The sequence below is a fragment of the Pleurodeles waltl genome, chromosome 12 (genome assembly GCF_031143425.1).
Source record: "Pleurodeles waltl isolate 20211129_DDA chromosome 12, aPleWal1.hap1.20221129, whole genome shotgun sequence".
NCBI classification, from domain to species: Eukaryota; Metazoa; Chordata; class Amphibia; order Caudata; family Salamandridae; genus Pleurodeles; species Pleurodeles waltl.
Window position 1 is genome coordinate 469,998,624 of NC_090451.1, and position 26,143 is coordinate 470,024,766.

Here is a 26,143-nt window from a genome sequence, read left to right on the forward strand (position 1 = left end):
CTCTCTGGAAGAACCCAAAGAGTTTGCTTCCCCCGTTCCTGTCTAAAGCCACCAAGACCATCTGCAGAGTCCCCCAGGGATCCTCACTCAGCCCCACTCTCTTCAATGTCTACATGGCACCGCTGGCCAACATTGTCTGATCCCACGGCCTCAACATCGTCTCCTACTCAGACGACACTCAGCTCATCCTCTCCCTCGTGAAGGACCCCGCAACCGCCAAGACCAACCTCCACACCGGACTTCACGCCATCGCCAACTGGATGGAATCAAGCCACCTCAAACTGAACTCGGAGAAGACCGAGATCATCATCTTTGGCTCTAACAGATTAGCAAGGGACAACTCCTGGGTGCTGGCGGCAGAGCAGCCCCCATGGATTCCGTTCCTTTCCGGAGGATCACCGGACCAGGTAAGATGATTGTCCGTTAGGGAAGGGGGGTGGGGGGGGTCGTGTGCGTGAATGGGGGTGTGCGTGTGAGTGTGAAGAGGGGTTTTGTGAGTGCGTGTATGCATGCGGAGGGTGTGTTGTGTGTATGGGAAATGTGTGCGTATATGTCTGTGTGCATGTGTGCGTGTATGTGTATGAGTGTGTGGATGTTTCTGTGGGGGCAGGGATGGGGAGGGGGTCCTGCCATCTTTGGGGGGTGGTAGGGGGGTCGTGGGTGTTGGGAGAGGAGTCAGGGGAGGGGGAGACCCCTATCGGTGCCAGGGAACAATTTCCCTGGCACCTATAGTGCCTACCGCCATGGATTTTGTGGTGGTACAAGACCCCACGAAGTCCATTGCGGTATGCGGGTTCCTGATATAGGGAACCAGAAATTTGATTTTTAGACATTTTAGGTCAAATAGCGCATAGAAACACAAAGCACCAATCGTGGATATCTTGTCATACTAGACCAGTGTCCAGTCAAATGTTAAGGCCAACTGTGATGTACTGCCATTCGGATACAGAGACCAGGTTTGTCCTGGTGATAAGTTTACCTTCTAACTTAGAAGATTTCTGAAGATTGGTCCTCGTCGACGAATCACCAGTGGGTTGAGCTGCATGCTGGATCTAAAAGAGGGTTCGGCAATAGCAGTCTGATGAAGTGTGGGTACTTGGTGTGAGCCTTGGCCCTGCAGAAAACTTTGTGTGGTCAGTGTCTATGGTGGGTAAGCTCTTAGATGGGAAAGAGCTGAATCTGAATCCGGGAAGATCTAGGTGGTTGGATGCTGCTCAGCATGACCCTTCATGAAGAACAATCACGTTCAGATTTAGAGATTTTTCTGGAAGTCGAAATCTATTCAGCAGGAGAAACTGGCAAGTTGAAGCCAACTGGTAGTCCAAAGTTGGTGCTGTAGGTTCTATGTCGACCCGGGGCTCCACTGTTTCTCTGGATGAAAGTTCTGAAAATGTTTCTTAGTTTCCAGTTTTACATGTTTTAGAGTCTTAGGAGTACACTCTCTAACACCAGATCATGATCCAGTACTTTGCAGGAAACACTTAAAAGGACTTACTCTTTCAGAACAGGAACCGACATGGCAAAGGTTCTTGGAAATGCAAGAGATGTCCGCTGGGCCACGGACATCTCTAACTTTGACAGGTGGGGGATCCTCACCATGGCAGGAGTACAGCACTCCACCATGGCGACAGTACATGCTACATCGACCAAACTCAAAATCAGGTACTAGATGCAGCAGTACATTTGTTTTGAGGGCTGAAAAAAGACGCACATTTGTTGTCTATCTTTTGTAAAAGAAGACATGCATTTTAGTGGATGCAAGAGTCTCGTCAAAGCAATATGTTGGACTTCTAAAAAGAAGGTGAATCCAACAATGCCTTTAGATGCGCCTTTCCCCAGCACAAAACATCATACATGTCAACAGGCCTGGTTTAGGTGAAAGGCTCCCGATTTTCTAAGCCAAAAATAGCATTATTTTGGCTGTCTCCCACCTGAAATTGCATCTCTTTCAATAGAAGCCATTGTGATAAATACATTCTCTGGGATTATATTTTTTTTAATCTCCTAATTTCCTCTTCTAAAATGATGGCCTGTATGAAACATATATGCTGAGGATTGGTCGACAGACATTTCTCAGCCAAGAATCATAATATTTTGAATGTCCGCAGCAACTCCTGGGGCGGTGTCATGATTCAGGTCTATGTGGGAGATATGCACCCAGTTTTGAAAAAATGCACTTTTTTACGTGTTGTAAATAGTTAACTGAGCAAACTGGAAGATGAGCTGCATATAAAACAACTTGGAAACATTAAGTGGTGATGGACTCAGAATACATGGTCAGTTTACACTAAATGCATGTAAACATTGTTAGTTTTCCAAAACGTTTTAATCAAATACAACAACACATTTTGAGTAAAGTAACCCATTTGGAGATGTTCTTCTTGCTGTAGCCAGTAACAAATCGTTTGATTACACAACAGAAATAATGCAAAACCTGAACAATAAGCGGTCTTCTCGCTATTCGTTTCTCTCTCAGCTGACTTGAAAAATAAACGCAATTGTCACAAACAGGTTTAAAAGAGTTAGTCTAAACAGTTGCAAATAAATGTATTCCACGAGCAGCTGGTTTGCACTCACGTGAATTTCTGCCATCTGGCTTCACTTTGAAACAGAATGCCCACAAGATTCGATTATCACAAAACAAAACCCTGCAAACTGAAGACCAAACTTTTAATGAACAAAAGGATTCACATTAAAATTCATATGGAAAACGTGTAAGCACAGGTGAGAAAATACAATTTGGCAAAAACTCCCGCCATATTTATAAGGTGCAATCGAGTCATACGCCTTGTTATTAGTATTCTCTGTGTTTAGGTTTCAACTAAGTAGCTGATACATTTTAATATCCTTGTGATTGTAAACTCATTTATCTTTAACTCTGTATACCTCACACCATTTTCGTAGGAAAGAGAATCTAAACCCTTCCTTCTTTATCTTAACGACACGTACCGGTTGCCTGGATACTGCTGTAGATGTGAAAGAATGTCACTGGGTGGCTGTCAAGAGGGCTATTTTGTTACAGTGATTTATAAACGGATTATCTGTGAAAATGACTCAGGCTTTCATGCAGCGGTGCTACAATGGCAAGCATAATTCAAATTGGTCAGCGTTCGCAGCAGGTCCTGTTTTCTAGATACTGTGCACCGGCGGGCTGGTTTATTTCTGCAAAGGACCGTAATCTACTGGAGAGTATTTGTTAATTTTGCACCAGAATAAATTAATGACGTTTCCATGGCCTTTGTTTCGGGGCACAGCTCTCGAAATATCTGGCCACCTTCAGCTTGCCAATGCATTGTTTCACTAATCATTCTTTAGAAAGGTAGACAATCAAGACCGGTAAATCAATATGGCTGGGAGGAGCCCAAGAGACGCCTGCTTTTGTGTTTCCAAAACACAAACAACTCAGAAGTCAGGATCTGAGAATACAAATTAAACTGTAAATCTATAAAGTACGTAGGGGTAATAGATCCATTCTACTAAGTTAACAATAGCCTTAATCAGTATGGTCAGTATTTATTTATTTTGGTATTTATTATTCAGGAAGTGTTTTTTATGTGAGCCAACACATAATGTCTGTTGGAAATATTGCAAAGGTATGAATACAAAATTTAAATATTTGTTTTAATAATGCAGTGAACTACATCCATTGTAAAGTTCCGTGTGTCACCCAAAGATCACAGATTCGGATCGTAGTTGGTCCTCTCAAACTTTGATCCTAGTGAGGTCGATAAAATAAATTGCATTTAGTTAGGCATTAATTAACAACTGTTATTAGTGCCTACTGCAGACAAATGGTAGACCTTGATTTAAGAGTGTACTTCTTCGTGGTATTCTTCTTCTTCTTCTTCTTTTTCTTATTATTATTATCATCACTAATGTTACCATATCATCATCAGTAAAACCATATTATTATTATTATTATTATTATTATTATTATTATTCATTTTGAGATTAAGCTGGCAGTTATTTATTTGTATATCAAATAATGTATTCAGTTTTGTATTGCGCAGTGCTGCCACACACAATGTAGTGTCAACTTCTTGGCTCTTTCTTCCATTCAAACAAGAAGGGCCTGCTGAATAAACCTATCTTTATATACAACACTTTTCAGAACCTTAGGTTCCTCCGAAAAAATCAGATTACGGATTTACTTGACAAGAGCCTGAGAATCTGGGATTGTTCTGAAATCTGTTCACATTGAAGACGTCATGGGGCAGTGGCGTGATCTTGGGCCACATATTTCAAGCACCCGGTTTGCATTTCTTAAATAGCAAATTTTAAGAAATCGCTATATAAGAAATGCAAAATGGGATGTATCAAAATTGCGAGTTGGTAATAGCGATTTCGTAAAATTCACAAACGCAATTTGCAAGTTGCAAATACCGAATCGCAAAAAAATAGCAAATCGGTATTTGAAAATCGCAAATTGCAAAAACGGCAAACCGGAACAGGCTGATGACATTATAACCAGGAAATGAGTCAGTCCATGCTGTTTCCAGGAGCCACACCCACAGGAGCAGGCAGAGAGACACAGCCCAGCACCAGGGAGGCAGTCTTGTGAGCCATCCAGGACCAAACAGCAACACGGTCACTGATGGGAATGTGAAGGAGAAAGGTGACGGGAAGTGCAAGCTTAAATTCAGTGAGCAGGAATTGGAGATGCTCATTGAGGAAGTGGTCAGGTACCACAACAAACGTTTTGGGAAGAACTCACTCCAGGTACCTGAAAGTGAGAAGAGGAAACTGTGGTCAGACATCCAGACCAAAATATGCACAGTAGGTGTTGCACAGCGCTCTGTTGAGGAGATATGCAAGCGATGGTACGACTTCCGTTCCCATGCCAAAGACAGGGTAGCCAGCAGGCTAATGGAGGCAAGGAGCACCAGAGGTGGACCACCCACCTAGACACCGTCCACGCCAATGGAAGACATGATGAAGTCCACACTACTTCCTGAAGCTGTCACTGGTGTCACTGACATTGACACCTCAGGGACACCCAGCATCATCAAGGGTAAGGGCAGTAATGATGTGTATCCCCATATGTGCATGTACAAATGCCCCCAAGGAAATAGCTATTAGCTTGATGCAGTGTGATAAGTAGCCCAAGCCCATCTTCCATACAATGCAGCAATGCTTATGGGAGTGGTAATCCACACCCTTAAAGTGCAACTACCACGTAAATAGCAAGATAGTGTTCAGCCAAATAGAGAAACAACACAAAAGACTCTTGATGATACATGTTAGTGTACATTTAATACTATTATGCAACTATTTGTGAAATATTCAAAAATGACATGCTGCACATTGTCACTGTAGGTGTCCCGGACCCTGACACAGCAGAAGGTGGTACTGTGGTGGATAGCGAAACACAGCCACAGTCCGACTCAAACACCAGTGAGACCTTCATTATTGCACCAACTAGACACAGGGAAAGAGTGTTACCTCTCCCAGAGTATAACCTGGACTTAGGGGAAATGCCAGATGAAGTACCCGCACCATCCCCCAGAGTCTAGAAGCACCCACAGACAACAGTCCCTGCCCCAGCGTCAGTCCACTTCCCTCAGGAGGCGTCACCATGCAGGCAGACAGTGCACAGATGAAGGAGAGGGCCCATTACTCTTTGGCGGCCTTGAAGCTTCCATGCTGAAAGTGCAGCGCCTGCAATGTAAACACATGAGGTCAATGCACGGGCAGTTGGTGTCTCACAATTACAACATGGGAGTTCTGCGCAAGCAGTTGGAGTCTCTTAATGAAAACATGTGCAAGCTGCATGAGGGACAGCAAACAGCAGCAGAAAACACAAAGGAGATGACAAACACCATTAGGGAACTCTGCACTGTGATTCAGCAGGAGCGTGTCAGCCACCGTAGCCCCCATCACCAATTGATGGGCCGGCTGGAAGGGTTCTGCGGGTCGGTCAATCAGCTCGCTACCTCAACTGCCTTGATATCACTACATGCTGTGGGCATACAAATGGAGTTGGCACATTGCAGTCTGGACGTTGCACAGGGATTGGTGCAAATCACCAATGTTTTGGATACAATGCAGACAGCATGGAGTGCTACAAACAGCTAACTGGGTGGTGGGGATAGTGGGGAGCTCTCTAGCCTCCGTTGTCTCACAGCCCCGTGATGGATCCTAGGCATTGCAGTACCAGACACAGTACTTTCTTTGAACCCCCTACAAGAGGCGCCACCGAGGCCACTGAGCACTCAAGTGGAGTGCATGGACGTAGGAAGTGATGATGAGGGGTGTAGGGGACTAGCTTAACATGTAGCAAAACTGTTATACTATGATGCTAATAGTGTGACACTGTTACTCACACCTGGTTAGGTATTGTGCATAGCTATGTCCTAATCTCACATATGTTACCTGAAGTCAAGGCAATAAGGATGCTACCTACACCAATACATATAATAGACGTAGTATTGTTCTCACTTACGTCAGAAATGGTTGTGCATGATGTCAGCACATCTTTGTCTGCCCTCTGCTGCACCGCTTCTCTCTACTGGGTGAAGGGATGGCAAGGGATCACCATCCTCATTTGAGTCCGGCTTGGTGCCTTCCACAGGTATGCCCCTCATTGTACCAATGTTGTGCAACATAGCACATCTAGCCACGATTTTGCAGGTTGTTTCAGGGCTGTATTGTAGTGCACCACCACTTTTTGGATGCATCTGAAGTGGCTCTTCAGTAGTCCGAAGGTCCTCTCCACAACACTGCGGGTTGTCCTGTGAGCAGAATTATACCTCCTTTCGGCTAGCATTGCAGGACTCCGGTAGGGTGTCAGTATGTAGGACCGCATGGCGTAGGCACTGTTTCCTGGAATGACATGAGGAAAAATGAGTACTTGTTATACGTTACGTCTCATTTACATCAATGCAACATTGTCAACTATTACATTACCCAGTAGATATCCTTTGCCAAACTCCCCAGCTAGTAGTCTTGTGTAAATTCCACTGTGGTGAAAGATGTAGGAGTCATGTGTGCTACCTGGATATCTGGCCACAAGATCGATTATGATGTTGGAGGCATTGCTAATTACTTGTATGTTCATGGAATGTGAATTTTTACAGTTCTGATAAACATACTCTGTGGCCGATGGTGGACAGATAGTGGTAGAAATCGAATTTTGTCTGTAGTAATTCCTGTGAGGTGTTGGGGAATCTCATGTGCTGTTGAATTTTGCTCAGCATGGCATTGAAAAATGCATTGAAAAATCATACAAGGGCACTCTGCGACACCCCTCCAGCTGCTGCTATAACCCCTTGATAGTCCCTGAGGCTAATAGGTGCAGGGAGCATAATACCTGCACATGGGTGGGTATACTATTGGTCCTGTGTGTGGTGTGCTGCAATATGGGTTGTAGATCAGCTATCAGGTCAAGTATCATGGCTGAGCTCAACCTGTACTTCTCATATATCTCCTCCTCTGTCTGGTCAAAAAGGGCTATGCACACTCTGAAAATGTGCTCCTGTCTCCTCCTCCCTCTCCTCAAACCTGCCAGATCCTCATCCTCCTCGCCATGACATAGAGTGCAGCCATTGTGAAAAAAGAGGCTGAGTCATTCTGGGCCCCTTTATATAGGTTGCACCTGGTTACCATCTGATTTTAACTTGTGGTAAATTGCATGTGCAAAAGGCCATTCTGCAAATATTCGATATTTGCGAATTTTTGATGCATAGCATTGCGAGACGGAATTTGCGTGTCACAATCTGCGTATCGCAAATAGCAACATGATTTTGCGGATCGCTATCTGCAAATTGCAAATCTAGGTTGCAATTTGCATTACGCAGATAACGATGCGCTAAATCATGTTGCTATTTGCGATACGCAAATTGCGACACACAAATTCATGTTGCAGTTGAACGGAATTGCTATTTTAGTGATTCCTCATATTTGCACTGCAAATGCCTTTCATACATCGTAAAAGGCATTCTTGCATTCGCAAACGGCCGAATTTTGCACTTCGCACTGTTTGCAAATGCAAAAATGTTTGAAAAATCTGGCCCCTTGTTTGGCACCTCGGTATAGGATTATCAACTGGTTGATGTGTCTAACAGACAAGCACAGCCACAGTAACTCTGTGAGTTAATGCACGTTCTGCCAACTACGCAGTTCAAACCACTAGGTGAAATTGTGCCATTATGTAGCTAAGCTGTACCTTTGTGTCATATACACCACCTTGTGATGTTAGCAATGAATTGCTAAACCTATTGCAAAGTGGCAATCAACCCCTTTGCACAGTCACAGAAAAGGTTCGAGATAAATGCCCTATAGTCTAAGTTAGACTTCTCCAAAACTTTCTTGAAAGCTGAAACAGAATGTAAGGTCCTTTGATGGGCAGATTGGTCCTCTCAACGACTGTTTTTCTTGAATATTGTTTTCACAGTTGTCTCTTGCAGATGCTAGTCACTGATATTATTAAACCATGACTCAATGTCTTTAAAGCACCTGGATTGATGCTAAACTGAAGATTTACGGAGAAGCTATGTTTTTAAAATCAAGTTCTAGACACACCTTCACCGGTGCTCTTAGGCAAATAAATATATTATTAAGTCTTGTGCATTTGACGTGCTAGCTCTAAATCCGTTGGTGCCAAATTGGTTCTCGTTTTGTGTGTCTTATGTGTTTCTAGTGCAGTGGCTTGCAGTTACTTAGGCTGCACTTTTTGGTGGCCAAATTATATGAAACATCAAGGCCCATATTTATACTTTTTGACGCTAAACTGCGCTAACGCAGTTTAGCGTCAAAAAATTTTGCGCCGTCTAACGCCATTCTGAAGCGCCATGCGGGCGCCGTATTTATGGAATGGCGTTAGCCGGCGCAAGCAGACCGGCGCTGCCTGGTGTGCGTGGAAAAAAACCACGTAGACCAGGCAGCGCCGGCGTTGGGCAAAAATGACGTTAGGGCGTCTTAAAATGGGGCAAGTCAGGTTGAGGCAAAAAAATCGTCTTAACCCGACTTGCGCCATTTTTTAACGACGCCCATCCCCCATCAACATGACTCCTATCATTGTAAAGATAGGAGTCATGCCCCCTTGCCCAATGGCCATGCCCAGGGGACTTCTGTCCCCTGGGCATGGTCATTGGGCATAGTGGCATGTAGGGGGGCACAAATCAGGCCCCCCTATGCCAAAAAAAATTATTAAAAAAAAAAAAAAAATACTTACCTGAACTTACCTGAATGTCCCTGGGGTGGGTCCCTCCAGCCTTGGGTGTCCTCCTGGGGTGGGCAAGGGTGGCAGGGGGGGTCCCTGGGGGCAGGGGAGGGCACTCTGGGCTCATTTTGAGCCCACTTGTCCCTTAACGCCATGCCTGACCCAGGCGTTAAAAAGCGGCGCAAATGCGCCGTTTTTAGCCATGCCCACTCCCGGGCGTCTCTTTTGCCCGGGAGTATAAATACCACGTAAAGGCCTGGGAGTCATTTTTTAGACGGGAACGCCTCCCTTGCATATCATTAACGCAAGGAAGGGGTTCACGCTAAAAAATGACGCACATTCCGGGAACTTTGGTGCTATACGCCTCTAACGCCATAGTATAAATATGGCGTTAGTTGGCGTTAGTTTAGCGTCGAATTTGCGTCGAAAAAAACGACGCAAATTCGGCGCAAACGGAGTATAAATACGGCCCCAAATTTTCACACCCTCTAAATAAAGTGGCACGGTACCATAGCTTAAAAATAACCAGGATTTCTAAATACTGAATTTGACAACAGGCAAAAAAGTCATATACTTTAAAAAATAGAGGCTGTGGTGACTTGTTAGAGGCCAACCAAGGAGTTTTCAGATACAGTTTAAAAACAAGCATTTGCAATGCAACGGGTCTCGCGTTTGCTCATGTTAGAGCTAATAGCGTTGTAAACTCCTAACTGGACTTTTCACTCGTAATGAAACCTATCAGGAAAAGTGCAATTATGTACGTAACCGGAAAAAGTGCAATTAACCGTGTGACAGGGTCGATATTATGTAATGCGCTCGACTTCTGCCCAGCGAGATCGCGCTGCGAAAATAGAGGAAAAGTAGTCTACAAACCGGACGGAAAACAGCGAGCCTCGTATGTTTTCTGTACTTGGTCGATGCGCTCGATGAGGGCTAACCACTGTAAAAGGCATGACGTATGCGTGCCTTCCACTAATGAAATCAAGCAGATTCTAACAGGCAAGCCCACGAACCAATGAAAGCCACTGACATGACGTGGAGAGGGCTACGAGCCCTTTTTAATTCCTAAAGTGTCTCGCTTAGCGAAACTCATGCGCAAGTGCCAACGCGACACAGGCTCAACCCTAAAAAGGAAACAATGATTCACTGAAATCTGCTTCACACGATGATACTCCTGCTGCAAAGACTTGGGCAGCCTCTGCAAACATGTAAATTTTCCCTAGCATATGGAATCCTTAATTGGCTGGATACTTGATGGATGCTTCTATCTACACCAATCTTTGAACAATATCAGCGGACGAGTTACAGTTCCTGAATTTTCACTTGTGTTCCTCTTCTAAGATTAGGCAAGCCAAAGACTGTCAGTGTCACCCTTCTCTCAGCAGCATTCCTCGGCTCCAAAAGAAGTATCTCTTCTCGTTCACTATCCTTACGCAGCTTGTGAAATCGAGTTGCGAAGAGTTATTCCTCCAGCCCCCTTATTTCCTACCGTTCCGTTGCCCTTTGATTTGCAGTCCCACTCACACCCTCTTTATACCTTATGGTCAGTGGTGACCGCAAAAGAGCTCAGATGGTCCAACCCCCAACAAACAAACAAAAAACAGTTCTGATCAATATGTCACTGGGAGTCTCACAGTGACCTAGCTATGTGTCAATGGAAATATTTCTATAAGGAAACATCTAATGAGATTTCGTGGTGCAATCACTCGTTTATCATCATCCAAATGTGACAAAATCACGTTCATTCTTGCAAAAACACCAGAAAACTTCAAACAACTTGTCAATCCTTCCTAAATCCCCGTTTGTGGTATCAACTAGATCAGATGGCAAAGGATCAGAATCTAGTTTCCTTTTACCATTGCCCAGAAAAGGTATACACCAGATTTTCCCTGCCTGCAGTTAATCATGACCGGAGAAAAACAAGGAAACCTATGCATTTGTGAAGAATTTTACTTTGTCTACAGCTTCAGTAAAAGCAATATAAAGAGAGTCTTGCACTTATAAGACACCCTAGCAAGACAGAAGAGAGTGCCAGGCTGACCTCGTTTCTGGAACAAAGTAGACACTGTGTTAGACCTGACAGCCTTAGGGTCGTCACCACTAACTTTTTACCTGCCTCCCTCAACTTCTTAGACAGTGTTTTTGCTGGTTTTTAGACTCTGCACACTTTACCACTGCTAATCAGTGCTGAAGTGCATATGCTCTCTCCCCTTAAACATTGTAACATGGGATCATACCCAATTGGACTATTTAATGTACTTATAAGTCCCTAGTAAAGTGCACTATAGGTGCCAAGGGCCTGTAGATTAAATGCTACTAGTGGGCTGCAGCACTGATTGTGCCACCCACTTAAGTAACCCCTTAACCTTGTCTCTGGCCTGCCATTGCAAGGCCTGTGTGTGCAGTTTCACTGCTAATTCGACTTGGCATTTAAAAGTACTTGCCAAGTCTAAAACTTACCTTTTTCTACATATAAGACACTCCTAAGATATGACCTAGGTAAGCCATAGGGCAGGGTGCTGTGTAGGCAAAAGGCCGGACATGTACCTGTGTAGTTTACATGTCCTGGTAGTGTAAAACTCCTAAATTCGTTTTTACACTGCTGTGAGGCCTGCTTCCTTCATAGGCTAACATTGGGGCTGCCCTCATACAGTGCTTGAGTTGTAGCTGCTGATCTGAAAGGGGTAGGAAGGTCATATTTAGTATGGCCAGAATGGTAATAGAAAATCCTGCTGACTGGTGAAGTTGGATTTAATATTACTATTTTAGAAATGCCACTTTTAGAAAGTGAGCATTTATCTGCACTTAAATCTTTCTGTGCCTTACAATCCACATCTGGCTGGGTTTAGTTTACAGCTCCTTGTGCATTCACTCAGACACTCCCTGGAGAAGAAACCTGAACCAGAACCTGCATCCTGCCAAGAAGAACTGCCTGGCTGCCCAAAGGACTCACCTGACTGCTTTCTGTGAAGGACTGCTGCCTTGCTGTTGCCCTGCTGTCTTGCTGCTGTCTTGCTGCTCTCTTGCTGTGCTGCAGAAGTGCTCTCCATGGGCTTGGATTGAGCTTGCCTCCTGTTCCCTGAAGTCTCAGGAGCAGAAAAGACTTCATCTCTGCAAGAAATTCCTTGTGCGCCGAAAAACGACGCACAGCCTGCGAAAAACGATGCACAGCCTGCACCGCAGTGAAAAATCACTGCACGCCGAATCCGGAACGACGGTGACCGACTCTGCAACAGGAAGATCGACGCAGCGGCTGCGACGCGACTGGAACTTCGATGCATGGCCCACTGGATCGACGCACAGCCAACCTGGAATGACGCAGCCCGACTTCCAGAGAGGAATCGATGCTGCGCTTCCCGTGCGGGAGAAATTTCCACACATCGCCCACTGGAATCAACGCAGCGCTTGTGACTTCGACGGAAGCCCAGGATTTTCCACGCATCGACCCCGGGGCGTCCAAAAAGCCTGCATCCCGATGCACGGCTTCCCGGCATGGAAAATATTGACGCAATTCCGTGTGTGAAGGGGCGAAACTGACGCACACCTACCTGTTTCCCACCCATCTCCTCCTCTGCGGCCCCTTGAGAGGATTTTTCAACGCAAACCAGATACTTTGCCCTGCAAGAGACACTTGTTGTTTCTAGAAGACTTTAAGACACTTTGGGGCTGATTCCTAGTTTGGCGGGCGGCGGTCGCCGCCCGCCAAGCGGGAACCGCCAGAAGACCGTACCGCGGTCAAAAGACCGCAGCGGTCATTCTGGCTTTCCCGCTGGGCGGGCGGGCGACCGCCAAAAGGCCGCCCGCCCGCCCAGCGGGAAAGCCACAGCAACGATGAAGCCGGTTCCGAATGGAGCCGGCGGAGTTGCTTTTGTGGGTCGGGTGCAGTTGCACCCGTCGCGATTTCCAGTGTCTGCTATGCAGACACTGGAAATCAATGTGGGGCCCTGTTAAAGGGCCCCTGCAGTGCCCATGCCATTGGCATGGGCACTGCAGGGGCCCCCAGGGGCCCCACGGCACCCGTTCCCGCCAGCCTGGTTCTGGCGGTCAAAACCGCCAGAACCAGGCTGGCGGGAAGGGGGTCATAATCCCCATGGCAGCGCTGCCTTCAGCGCCGCCATGGAGGATTCTGCAGCCCAGGGGAAAACCGGCGGGAAACCGCCGGTTTCCCTTTTCTGACCGCTGCTTTACCGCCGCGGTCAGAATGGGCCTGGATGCACCGCCAGCCTGTTGGCGGTGCATCCGCGGTCCCCTACCCTGGCGGTCTCAGACCGCCAGGGTAGGAATGACCCCCTTTATATTGCTTTTGCAGTAAAATTACAATTCTAAAGACATTGGGTCTCATTCTGAGGCCGGCGGGCGGCGGTCGCCGCCCGCCTGGCGGGAACCGCCATATCGCTGCTCCGCGGTCGAAAGACCGCGGAGGCCATTCTGGCTTTCCCGCTGGGCTGGCGGGCGACCGCCAGAAGGCCGCCCGCCAGCCCAGCGGGAAACCCCTTCCCACGAGGAAGCCGGCTCCGAATGGAGCCGGCGGAGTGGGAAGAGTGCGACGGGTGCAGTAGCACCCGTCGCGAATTTCAGTGTCTGCTAAGCAGACACTGAAATTCAAAGTGGGGCCCTCTTACGGGGGCCCCTGCAGTGCCCATGCCATCCCTCACTGCCATCCTGTTCCTGGCGGTCGGAACCCCCAGGAACAGGATGGCGGTGAGGGGGTCGGAATCCCCCAAGGCGGCGCAGCAAGCTGCGCCGCCATCGGGGATTCCTCAGGGCAGCGGAAAACTGGCGGGACACCGCCGGTTTTCCTGTTCTGACCGCGGCCATACCGCCGCCGTCAGAATGCCCTGCAGAGCACCGCCAGCCTGTTGGCGGTGCTCCCGCCGACCCTGGCCCCGGCGGTCCTTGACCGCCGGGGTCGGAATGACCCCCATTATATATTACTTTTCCAGTAATATTTCAACGTATACTTATTGCATTCTAATCGTTTTTGACCTACAATTATTCAGATAAAGATTCTATATTTTTACAAACACTGTGTGGTGAGTTTTTGGTAGTACTATATGGTGTAATTGTATGATTTGTTGCACAGATACTTTACACATTACCTTCTAAGTTAAGCCTGACTGCTCAGTGCCAAGCTACCAGAGGGTGGGCACAGGATAATTTGGATTGTGTGTGACTTACCCTGACTATAGTGAGGGTACTTGCTTGGACAGGGGGTAACCTGACTGCCAACCAAAGACCCCATTTCTAACACACTGCGTTCAGGTTTTGCTTTTGTAAATGAACAGACTCCTAAAGTGAACAACTCTACTGTAAGGATTTCTTTGTTAATCTGTGAGGACGGAGACAGTGATCTGTGGAACAAAGCGCTGTCCGGATGTACTGTGCTGTGACCTGAAGTCAGGCCACGGACGGACTCACTTGCATTCAAGTAATCATTACCGAATGCCCATGATACTCATGTCTATAAAGCTTACAAGTTCACACCAGTACAGCTCAACAACAACCTTCTCTTCTTCTTCAAAACAAATATGTAACAGTAAAGTCGCCGATCCACATTTAATGCGTTTCGCAATATTCTGTATGTTGATTTTGTGCAAGGGATCAAGCCGGACCTAGTAAAAGAAACTGGAAGACAGGTCGGAAACAGGAGGTGCATAGTGCGCACTGACTTTTTTTTCGACCTGACTGAAATGCGACAGAATGTCCATTGCCGAGGGTCACGGTATGCCCCCCCCTTGACAAATATTAATTAAGCAGGTCGATATTTACAGCTTCCATTTGATTGTGTACAAACATGGGTATGGTGGTCCGAAGAACAGATGACTGCCAGTCCTGTGTTCGTATTTCCTAATTAGAACGCTATTTTTAAAAACATTATGTACGTAACCGGAAAAAGTGCAATTAACTGTGGAACAGGGCCGATGTTATGCAAAGCGCTCGACTTCTGCCAAGCGAGATGGCGCTGCTAACAAAAGATAAAAAGTAGTCCACAAACCCGACGGAAAACAGCGAGACTCGCACGTTTCCAGTAATTGGTCGATGCGCACTAGGAGGTCTAACCACTGAAAAAGGCATGACGTATTTGTTCCTTCCACTAATGAAATGAAGCAGATTCTGACAGGCAAGCTCACGAACCAATGAAAGCCACTGACGTGACGTGGACGGGGCTCTGAGCCCTTTTTAATTCCTAAAGCCTCTTGCTTAGCAGGCTCGACCCTAATTAACAGTCCTGAAATGGTCAGTTAAGCAAGTATAAAACGTGTCTGGTAAAGGGAATTCGGTCATGCAAAGGTTGTCAATGGTTACTATCCACAATTTTGACATACATAGAAAAAGGTAAGGAATGTTTTCAGCTCTCAAGTTAGTCAGTATTCCAAATCCAGGACTCTGTGATCAGGTCAAACAAACGGTGCCCAGAGGCAGACTAAACCAATAGAATTAAAATAAAATAGCTCCTACAAACGCATAGACCAAATTTCTTGCTTTTCATAGTATGAGAATATGGCTGTTTACATTGGTTTACGGCATCTGAAGTAGATCTTGGCTATTTTTCTGGCTGGGTCTTCTCTATACAAATACCACATTCAAACAAACGTTGATGCACATACTGGGGGTTATTCCAACTTTTGAGGAAGTGGTAATCCGTCCCAAAAGTGACTGTAAAGTGACGGATATACCACCAGCCGTATTACGAGTCCATTATATCCTATGGAACTCGTAATACGGCTGGTGGTAAATCCGTCACATTTGGGACGGTTTACCACCTCCTCCAAAGTTGGAATAACCCCCACAATGTCTTATGGCTCAAAAAGCTCCGAAGAGCACTAATCTGACCTCAAATCATCACTGGTAAAACAATTTTCTTGTAATGCAAGATAATCTGTAGTTCTGTATTTGTTTTGTGAATGCAGGGTATAGTGAACTTATTTTATTTCTGACAGGCAAACAGAAGTATATGGTAAATCAATTTTGTGTTCTATCAACTTCACATCCTATCAGCCTATTTTATATTCCCCAAAAGACATAGTAATCCTGTAATCCTGTAAACTATCACATTTAGGGGTTTACCCTTTCACACATTATAGTTATAGGCTCACTACAGGACCTAATATAGCATTACAGCTGACAGCAAGGGCTAATCCATTTGTTAACAGCCCTGAGCTCAAGTTACAGGACCGAACCGAGGGCTTTTAAAAAGTAAGAGGACCTTTAACAACCGTTTTAACCAATCCAGATGGCCTATAATGCTAATAAGATATTCCACACACTAAGGGGCATATTTATACTCCGTTTGCGCCGGAATTGCGTCTTTTTTTTTACGCAATTCCGACGCAAAACTAACTCCATATTTATACTTTGGCGTTAGACGCGTCTAGCGCCAAAGTCCATGGAGTTTGCGTCATTTTTTAGCGTGGACACCTACTTTGCATTAATGAGATGCAAGGTAGGCGTTCCCGTCTAAAAAATTGACTCCGAGGCATGTGCGCCGTATTTACACTCCCGGGCAAAATTCACGCCCGGGAGAGGGCGGGTCAAAAAAAATGACGTATGGCCGCTTTTGCGCCGTTTTTTAGCGCCTGGAAAAGGCAGGCGTTAAGGGACCTGTGGGCTCTGAAGGAGCCCAGAGGTGCCCTCCCATGCCCCCAGGGACACCCCCTGTCACCCTTGCCCACCCCAGGAGGACACCCAAGGCTGGAGGGACCCATCCCAGGGACATTAAGGTAAGTTCAGGTAAGTCATTTATTTTTATTTTTTTTGTGGCATAGGGGGGCCTGATTTGTGCCCCCCTACATGCCAGTATGCCCAATGACCATGCCCAGGGGACAGAAGTCCCCTGGGCATGGCCATTGGGCAAGGGGGCATGACTCCTGTCTTTGCTAAGACAGGAGTCATTTTCTATGGGTGTTGGGAGTTGTAAAAAATGGCGCAAATCGGGTTGAGGCGAAAAATTTGCCTCAGCCTGACTTGCCCCATTTTTTGGCGCCCAAGCTCCATATCCCCCTACGCCGGCGCTGCCTGGTGTACGTCATTTTCTTCCACGCACACCAGGCAGCGCCGGCGGCTAATGCCGGCTAACGTCATTGATTAAATACGGCGACCGCATGGCGCTTCAGAATGGCGGCGCTAATTTTTTTCACGCAAAACTGCGTTAGTGCAGTTTTGCGTCAAAAAGTATAAATATGGCCCTAAGGGTACAAGGGTAGAAGTTCTAAATTAAAAAGAGAGAAACAGAGAAAGCCAAACAATGGAATATTGAGGCAGAAGGCCTACACTTTGTTGGCCCTGAATCACATCATTGCCTTTAACGCAGCGCTGAACATTCCAATGTTCTTATAGTTTTTCTTTCTTATTACTTATTACTTATATTTTAACTTTGCTCTAAATACTTGTTCCCATAGAGTTTACCTTGAGGAAAGCAGTATTTCCGTCTGAATGGAATTCACACAGTGTGCACAGAAACCATAACAAACTGTAAGATTATGAGGCAGGCTATATCTAGAGCCATGTCTACTGAGATGTTGGTGACAATTATGACTTATGTGACTTTTCAGTATTGCTCCAAATGTGTGAACTGGGTATAGATGAGGCAAAACACTAGGAGGAAGTGCACTATGTTATTGCGCTTGACCTTCAGTACTGGACTCAGATATAGTGATGCAATACAAAATCCATAAAGCTCAAGCATGTTAACGCGTGCCTTTATGTCAAATTTACTCACTTTGGGACTCGTTTTAGGCCAATGAATCTTTTGACCCTGATTGAAGACACCTTAGTACGAGATAACTAATCAGCATGTCAATCAATATGTCAATAATGTCATCAATATTTATCATAATAAGACAATTCAAATTAGTCAAAGACATTAATAAAACTCAGAAACCACCATGACCTTGCAGTCATGAATAACCAGACCAGTTTAGTACTGTTAAATGAAGTTTATTCCCTATTGATTACAATTCTACTAGTAAGTTTATTAGTCTAAAAACCAAGAAACACATTAGCATAGTCACAATATGGCAACTCTGATAAGATTTCATCAAGGCAAGAATCACGAATATTAGAATATAGCACGACGTCAACATAGGTTATCCTTAGCAGAGTATCATTATCACGTTATTCAACAAAGCATAGATTCAGTCGTTTGTCTATTTGCGTCAGTTTAGTGAACCCCTCATCTAACCTCGAATTAGCATTGGCATGTTGGGCTTCATGCAAAACAATTTAGCAACATCAATTTAGAAAACATCTAACTAGGGTCTCTGTCAAAAGAAGCAGTTGGTACCTAGAAAGGAAAAGCAAATAGACAATTACAATTTCATTATCATATAGTTACCCTCCGTACTGGGTCAGCATACAGGTTCGGTCTTCATCTTCAGGACATCAGTTGATTCGCCATCAGCCAGGAATTCAGCAGTTGGGTAAAAGGGCACTTCCCTCATAAGAAGGTAAAGTGTAAACGGGCAATATAAGGGCAAGGATCGTTTGAAGAACCAAACAGCAAAGTCTCTATGCAGAGTAACAAAGTGTGTGGGTCATAGCAAGTCACAATAGCATCTCCCTAACTAACTCATTTCCTTGTGTCAAGGGTTTTTATCCCTTTTCTGTTGTACAATCCCCTAAGTTTTAATTGGTTGGGGTCAGCACCTCACTATCTCCCTCCAATAGGGTTTCAATGACCATTAAATTTGTCCCCCCTTACAGTTCTCACGTAGTTTATTGGTCCTTATGATTGACGTCTTCAGTGGGTAGAATGTCCGGTATGATTTCATACTCTCGTGGTCATCTTTGCATCTTCAGTCAGTGGTTCCATTGTCTGTACCAGTTCAGGCGACCTTGTACCTGCGAGTAGTCTACACTGTTGCATTCAGCAAGAATGTTTCACTAAGCAAGTCGAATTTCATGAGAACGGATCTACTACAGTTACATTAATCTTCTAGCTTTGGAAAACCACGAGTTCATGCCCTTCAACAAGTCAGCACACTGCACGTTAGAAAAACACATTTAATATGAAACCAGGCAGCTAGGCCTCGACTCATGCTAACTAAGGCCTAAAGATTTATTAGCAGAACTTTAACATATAACCTTTTATTATTAGTGCAAAATCATATTCTAACATACCATTTCATCATTATTAATCAGTTTAATTAGTCGTTGTATATATTGGTGGCCACTCCCCGTGGGCACATTTCAAGCACACGTTTAGCAAAATACATTAATACATTTTCTATGTGGCATTATTATACATTAATTCATAAACATTACATATTAATTCTAAATGGATAAGCTGCACTCTCTCAAGCATATCGGCTGTTTTTCTGGGCTGAGATCAGCCATACCAACAAAAGTATTGCTAGGATCATCACATGTGTGTGACAGTAAACTTTATAGAAAACGTTAGCAAAATGAGTGTTGAACTTCTCAGTTGTGAGCCCACTCACCTGAGTATCAAGGGTTCATATCAAAAGAAACCACAGACTGAAGCGTTCTCATTTAACTGATGCTTGATTCTTGCTGTTTTAAGTGTGGAGATATGCTCTATTGTGTGTTGAAAGCCAAAACAAAATCTGTGCAATTATTATTTACCCTGTTACTGAGCCTCTGTATATTGAAACATGCACAGTACACCAGCAGGGAGGGACGCTATAAAGCTCACAGTCAGTTTTATTGTTCTCTGGACACAATGAAATGTAGGAATGTATCTCACACAATCAAGAAGCACTAACCTTGTGGTCTGGATCAAACATGAGTGATGCATGCTTCCATCCTTCATCTTGTACACTACTAACCCAGCAAAATGCAATATGCTAGCTGATGACCCAGGGAAAAAGGAAAAGGATAAGAGAAAGAAAACAGCGACACAGGAGATCACCACTCATTCGGCAAATTCTGCTAGCCGGAACTACTTGTCATGGCAGTTATTTAAAATAAATACGATTATTAGTGCCCATGGATTATAATTTCTATAACTCTAGACAGATTTATATAAGCAACAATATATTTTCTAATAATCTCTATATCTTTGACCCCCTGTGAAGTGGGACATCTGATATTTCAGAAACTAAAAACATAGATAAGACTTTATTGATCTAAAATTGTTGTAGTATTTCCTCGCATCACATCTCGTATAACAATGGATACCTCAAACTGCAGTCATTTTCACAGCTTATAGTATGTAATATGGTTTCCTGGCTAGGACTTCTGTGAACTGACTTATATAGAGCACAAATCATTATTGACATATCTTTATGATTACAGTGTTAACCTGCCTTGACTTATGATTACCTTAGACACAATACAATACGCCCATTGCAAACATTGTAACATAGTCAGTGTTAAGGATGCTATCTTTCAATGACGTATCACACAGATCCAAATTAACTAAGAAACAATAGCTTTTGGAAGTGATATTAGATGCTGGATTGATCGCTGGGCCGCTGAGTGATGCTGTTGTGCCGTGGTGGTGCTGCACTTGAGGAGCCAGTGAGTGGCCAAAGAGGCTTTGGAGAGGGTGAGGCTGCAGGGAGGTAAGGCCAGAGCGAGGTGGGCTGCGGCCATTGGAGGGGGACCATGGTGCAAGGGCTCTCTCTCTCTCTCTCTCCCTCACTGGTGCTGTTGCAGCACATATTCAACATGTGTCCTGTGTGCCAGCTAGTGGGGGCACTCTCCATTGCGACCATCACTATGGAACCAGCCAGGTAGTGAGCCTTGGTGAGCAGTGTTGAGCGGCCCTCGAGTTAAGTGGAGCAGAGTGAAACCTCCCAAACAGGCTGTAATGAGCGCAGCTCTCGAAGTGAACAGCTACTGAGAGTGAGCCCCGGGTCATAACGAAAGCAGCCTAGCTAGGTCCAGGTGCAGCTTGTGAGTGATCCTGGTGTGCCCCGCCCACTGTCCTGTTCATCGCGCAAAGATACAGTTGGCTATTGGGACAAGGTGGCTGTGAGGTTGTGCATTCCGTGAAGTACAAAAGTCTGGAGCTCAAAGCCGAAGTTGTGCCATCACCGCCGATGGAGGTGAGAGAAGTGGTCAACATGAGTTTTAGTCCTTCCGTCCATCTGACTCCCCCCACTAAACATAACATAACAAGGATCAGCCTTTTGGTTTCTGGTCAGTGGTGTTGGTGGGTCAAGGTTGGAGCTCAGTTTTTGATCCAGCAGTGACTGTCAATTCCAATGTCAACATAGTGGTCTATTAGTTTGGGCAGGTTAGGTGCTCGAAGGTGTTTGACACATCAACGTAACTTCCTCCAACTAGTGGCTAATAACAAACATGAGATCAGGCAAGGTTAGAAAGCAAATGGCACCAAAACCCAAGAACCAAAAAAGGTGCAGAATAAGTTTAAGGCTAATGCTATGGAAATTAGTAGAGGCAAACCTAACGCTGATCAAGCCATGGCATTGGTATCACCCTGTAACAATGGGTTAGGTGATATGAAGGGCTCTGAGATTCGAGGGTGTGTAGGTGATAATTTATTTAAGAGTTCTGTACAATATTAAATTGGTGCGTTGGTGTGTTTCTCTCCCGTAAATGTCTCTCTTTTTGTTTCTCCCAGGTTCCCTTCTTGACTGGCAATGATTCCCTGGTGGACTCCCAAGCGTCCTGGAAAAGGAACGAGAGGGAAGGTAAGTTAGGGTATGTATGAATATCTCTATCTTAAGAGTGAGACTGGAAGGGAGAGAGAGAGAGAGAGAGAGAGACCAGAGTGTGTGTGGAAATGGAGGAAATCAGGTGCTGTTCACTCAGTCACCCCTTCTGTGCTTCCCAAGTAGTGTCTTGCACCTCCTTCTCTCTACAGACTTAATTTTGTTGTAGAGTCCGTTTTTCCTGTCCTTCCTGGACCTTCACGTTCCCTCCCAGCTACTCCCCTCTCAAGTCCTCCCAGCTGCTCCCCTCTCAACCCCTCCTCACCGTCCCTGCCCTCCTCCCCTCCATCCCAGCTTTTTCGTGTTTCTTTACTCTGTCCTTTAAACAAAGACCGTACCTTGTTCAGCCACGCCCCTCCTGGGACGTGGCAGTGAGTGTGCATCTCCTCGCTGCTGTCCTTCCTCACGGGACCCGTTCTCTCGGTGGGAACGTCGGAGTTCCCAGCACTTCCTTCTCCGCGTGTTCCTCCGGCGTCCGTCTTCTCTTCTCCTTTCTTGGTGTCCTCGATATTCTCCTCCTCCCCATCCCGTAGTCCGTCGTCCACTTTTACGGACCCCGTGACCCGGAAATCCGCGTTCATGATGCAGGGGTCCGCCCCCTGGCTGCCATGGGAACGGCCAACGCTTTCCTCCGACGCACACGAACAGCACCAGTCGGAGGAGTCCAAAGCCGCGTTTGCCGATAACCGGTTACACACCCCATCCCAAGATCGGGACTGATACAGTACCGTAGGATTGGGAAAGCGGGACAGGAAGTCGGCCGGACCTTGTTGAGCACCAGGAATATGCTAGATCTGAACGGAAAAGGGTTGGAGTTCCATAAACCAGCGTTGCACCCGGGAGTTGGAATCCTTATGTGAAGCCAACCAAGTTAAGGGTGCATGGTCAGTGAACAGGACAAAAGGGCGACCCAGAAGATAATATTTCAGATTTTCGATTGCCCACTTGATAGCCAAGCATTCCCGCTCGATAATAGGATAGTTGCATTCTCAGGGAAGTAACTTCCTACTGATATACACAATGGGATGGTCATGGCCCTCATCGTCAGGCTGAGTAAGAACAGCTCCTAGCCCTACATTGGAAGCATCAGTATACAGATGGAATGTCTTGGAAAAACCGGGACAGCGTAGTATTGGCTTCGCAGTCAGGGAGTTTTTTAGTCGGTGAAAACTAGACAACTGTGACTCAGAAAAAGGAGGCAATTTTGACGGGTAATGTTTCTTAAGGAGATCAGTGAGGGGAGCCGCTAGCGTTGAATACTGGGGAATAAATCGGCAATAGTATCCCACAAGACCCAAAAAGGAGCGGAGCCCTTTTTTGGTAGAGGGTACAGATACCTGTAAGATAGCCTCTACTTTATTTTTTTGGGGACGTAGTAGACCCTCTCCTATGAAGTATCCAAGATAGGCATTGTGATTGATCCCTAGATTGCATTTCTTCGGGTTGGCCGTGAGGCCTGCTCTGTGCAAGATGTGGAAAATATTGTGGAGATGTTGTAGATGTTCTTCCCATGTATTACTGAATATTACAATATCATCTAAATATGCTGCCGCAAACGATTGGAATGGTTTTAATAGGTGGTCCATTAAGCGTTGGAACGTGGCTGGAGCCCCGTGTAGACCAAAAGGAAGAACTGTAAAGTGATAGAGCCCCGATTGTGTGGAAAATGCTGTTTTCTCTTTATCTGCAGGTGCGAGTGGAATTGGCCAGTATCCCTTTGTCAGGTCTAGGGTTGACATATACCGAGCTTTCCCCAATTTCTCAAGTAAGTCGTCAACCCGGGGAATGGGATAGGTGTAGAAAAGGGATATTTCGTTAAGTTTGCGGAAGTCAATGCAAAAACGGATGGAACCGTCAGGTTTTGGTACTATGACTACACAAGAGCACCAGGGGCTAGTGGATGGTTCGATGACGTTGAGTTTTAGCATCTTTTGTACTCCTCTTCAATGAGGTGTCTACGTGCCTCTGGAATGCGGTAGGGTCGTAACTGGATAGTTTTACTCTCCGGGGTTCTAATATGGTGTTGAATTAGGTTGGTTCTTCTGGGATTCCCTAAAAAAAATGGTGACTGTGCGTTTAATAGGCCTTCAAGCTGGGTTTTTTCCTTTTCTGTAAGAGCGCTATTAATATGGGGAATCTCCCCTACCTCTCCCAGATTTGTAGGAAATAATTCCATACCCAGAGCTGTCGCTGGGGTTACTAAAAATCCCGTAGTGGTGTTTGTTGTAGTCTCCTCTGGTTCTTCCCATTTTTTAAATAAGTTCACATGATATATTTGTGTTCTTTTGGGGTGTCAGGATAGTTCGATCAGATAGGTGACTGCGGAAATGGATTTTAAGACCGTGTAAGGTCCCTGCCCATGGCTAAGAGTTTGTTTTCGGAGCAGGGTCTTAATATCAGGACTCTATCGTTTGGTTGAAAGGAACGGGTTCTAGTTCCTTGATCATAATAAGTTTTTTTATTGTTCTGGGCTTTTTCTAGATGTCTTCGGACATCGTCCCACACGGATTGGAGTTGGGTTTTTAATTTGTTTACGTATTCTAATAGGGGTTTCTCCTCCCCTCCCTCTTCTTCCCACAATTCTGCTGCCATGTCTAATAAATTGTGAGGCTGTCTTCCAAAAACTAGTTCAAAGGGGCTGTGTCTGGTGGAAGCCTGCTCATGGGTCCGTATAGCATAGAGGACTAGAGGGAGTTTCTGGTCCCAATCCCTTCCTGACTCAGAGACAGTTTTTCTAAGCAGTATCTTAATAGTACGGTTGTAGCGTTCAACTAAGCCGTCAGTTTGAGGATGATAGACCGAGGTTCTTAACTGCTTGATCCCAAGGGTTTTACAGACCTGCTTCATGAGGGCAGACATAAAAGGTGTTTCCTGATCCGTCAGGATTTCTTGTGGAAATCCCACTCTAGCAAAGAAGGTGATCATGGCTTGGGCTACTGCCTTCGTGGTCATGCTAGAGGGAGGAATAGCTTCAGGATATCTTGTAGCGCAATCAACGAAGACTAAAATATATGTGTATCCCTGGTGGAGGGTAATAGGGGCCCCACCAGATCCATACCGACTCGGGAGAAGGGAATATCGATAATGGGGAGTGGCTGAAGTGGTGCTTTCTTCAGGGGTCCTGGGTCTATCATTTGACACCGAGGGCACTGGGCACAATATCGTCTGAGTTGGGCATAGACTCCGGGCCAGTAAAATCATCTTAGTAGGTATTCCTCTGTCTTCTCCCTGCCATAGTGCCCACCCCCTGGTTAGTTGTGTGCCAGGAATAGGACTTGGTTACGATATGGTTCGGGTACTACGAGTTGTTTCTTTTCCCCATTGTTAGATTTGATGACCCTATAGAGGAGGTTCTTTTGGACTAGAAAGTAGGGACCCACCTCATTCGTGGATTCCGATTTTGCAGTCCTCTACGCATGACATAGCGTGGGATCTTCTCGCTGACTAGCTCGGAAAGAGAGAGAAGGTGTAGTTGTGCTGGCCACCATTTTCTCGGTAACCTTTCCATGCCCCATGGCTTGATAATTTTGTTTTGCCTGTCTTTTTTCCCGTCTTGTCAGTTTTATACGGCATGGTGTTTTATCGATATGGCTGCCATGAAAGGGTGCTTCAGTCCACCAGTTGTGGACAGTGAGTGACATTTCACCTTGTCTAAAAGTTCAGAGAATCTTATATAGTCTGTTCCTATAACACATTCTTCTACTAAGCGATCCATGACCCCAACCGGTAGGAAATCTTGATGCTCTTCCCACTCTACTTGTACAAGAGCCAAAGGGTAGTTGTTTTTGTCCCCGTGGATGCAGCAGATGGACACCCATTGGTTGGTGGTTTGGTCTGAGAAATTTAATATGTCTGCTCGCACCACCAACTGGCTACACCCTGAGTCTATGAGAGCCTGGATGGGTTTTCCGTTTATTTTGACTGAGGTTTCCCTTACCGGTGCACAGAACTCTTCCCCTAGTGACCCCGATTTCCATGGGCTCTGCTCTGTCTCCTTTTCTCTGGCACATTCTGGCTAGGTGGCCCCACTCCCCACAGCTGTAACATTGTGGTTGTTGCATGGGGGGGGGACATCTCCACTACGGCTAGGTCCTGGTTCTTCCTGTATTCTTCGGGGAAGATATTTGAAAGGTACAACAGTTGGTTTGGTTATTGCCTTAGGCCCGGGGTTCTTAAACTCAGCCGATCTATGATAGGCACAAGCTAAATCTACCACTATGTCTGTGTCCACGTTTGGATGTTGTCTTATCCAGCTCCTAGTGGGGGCGGGAAGGGATTCTAGATATTGCTCCAATATTACCGCCTTGATAACATCCTCCCTCTCTGCACCCAGGGGACCTAA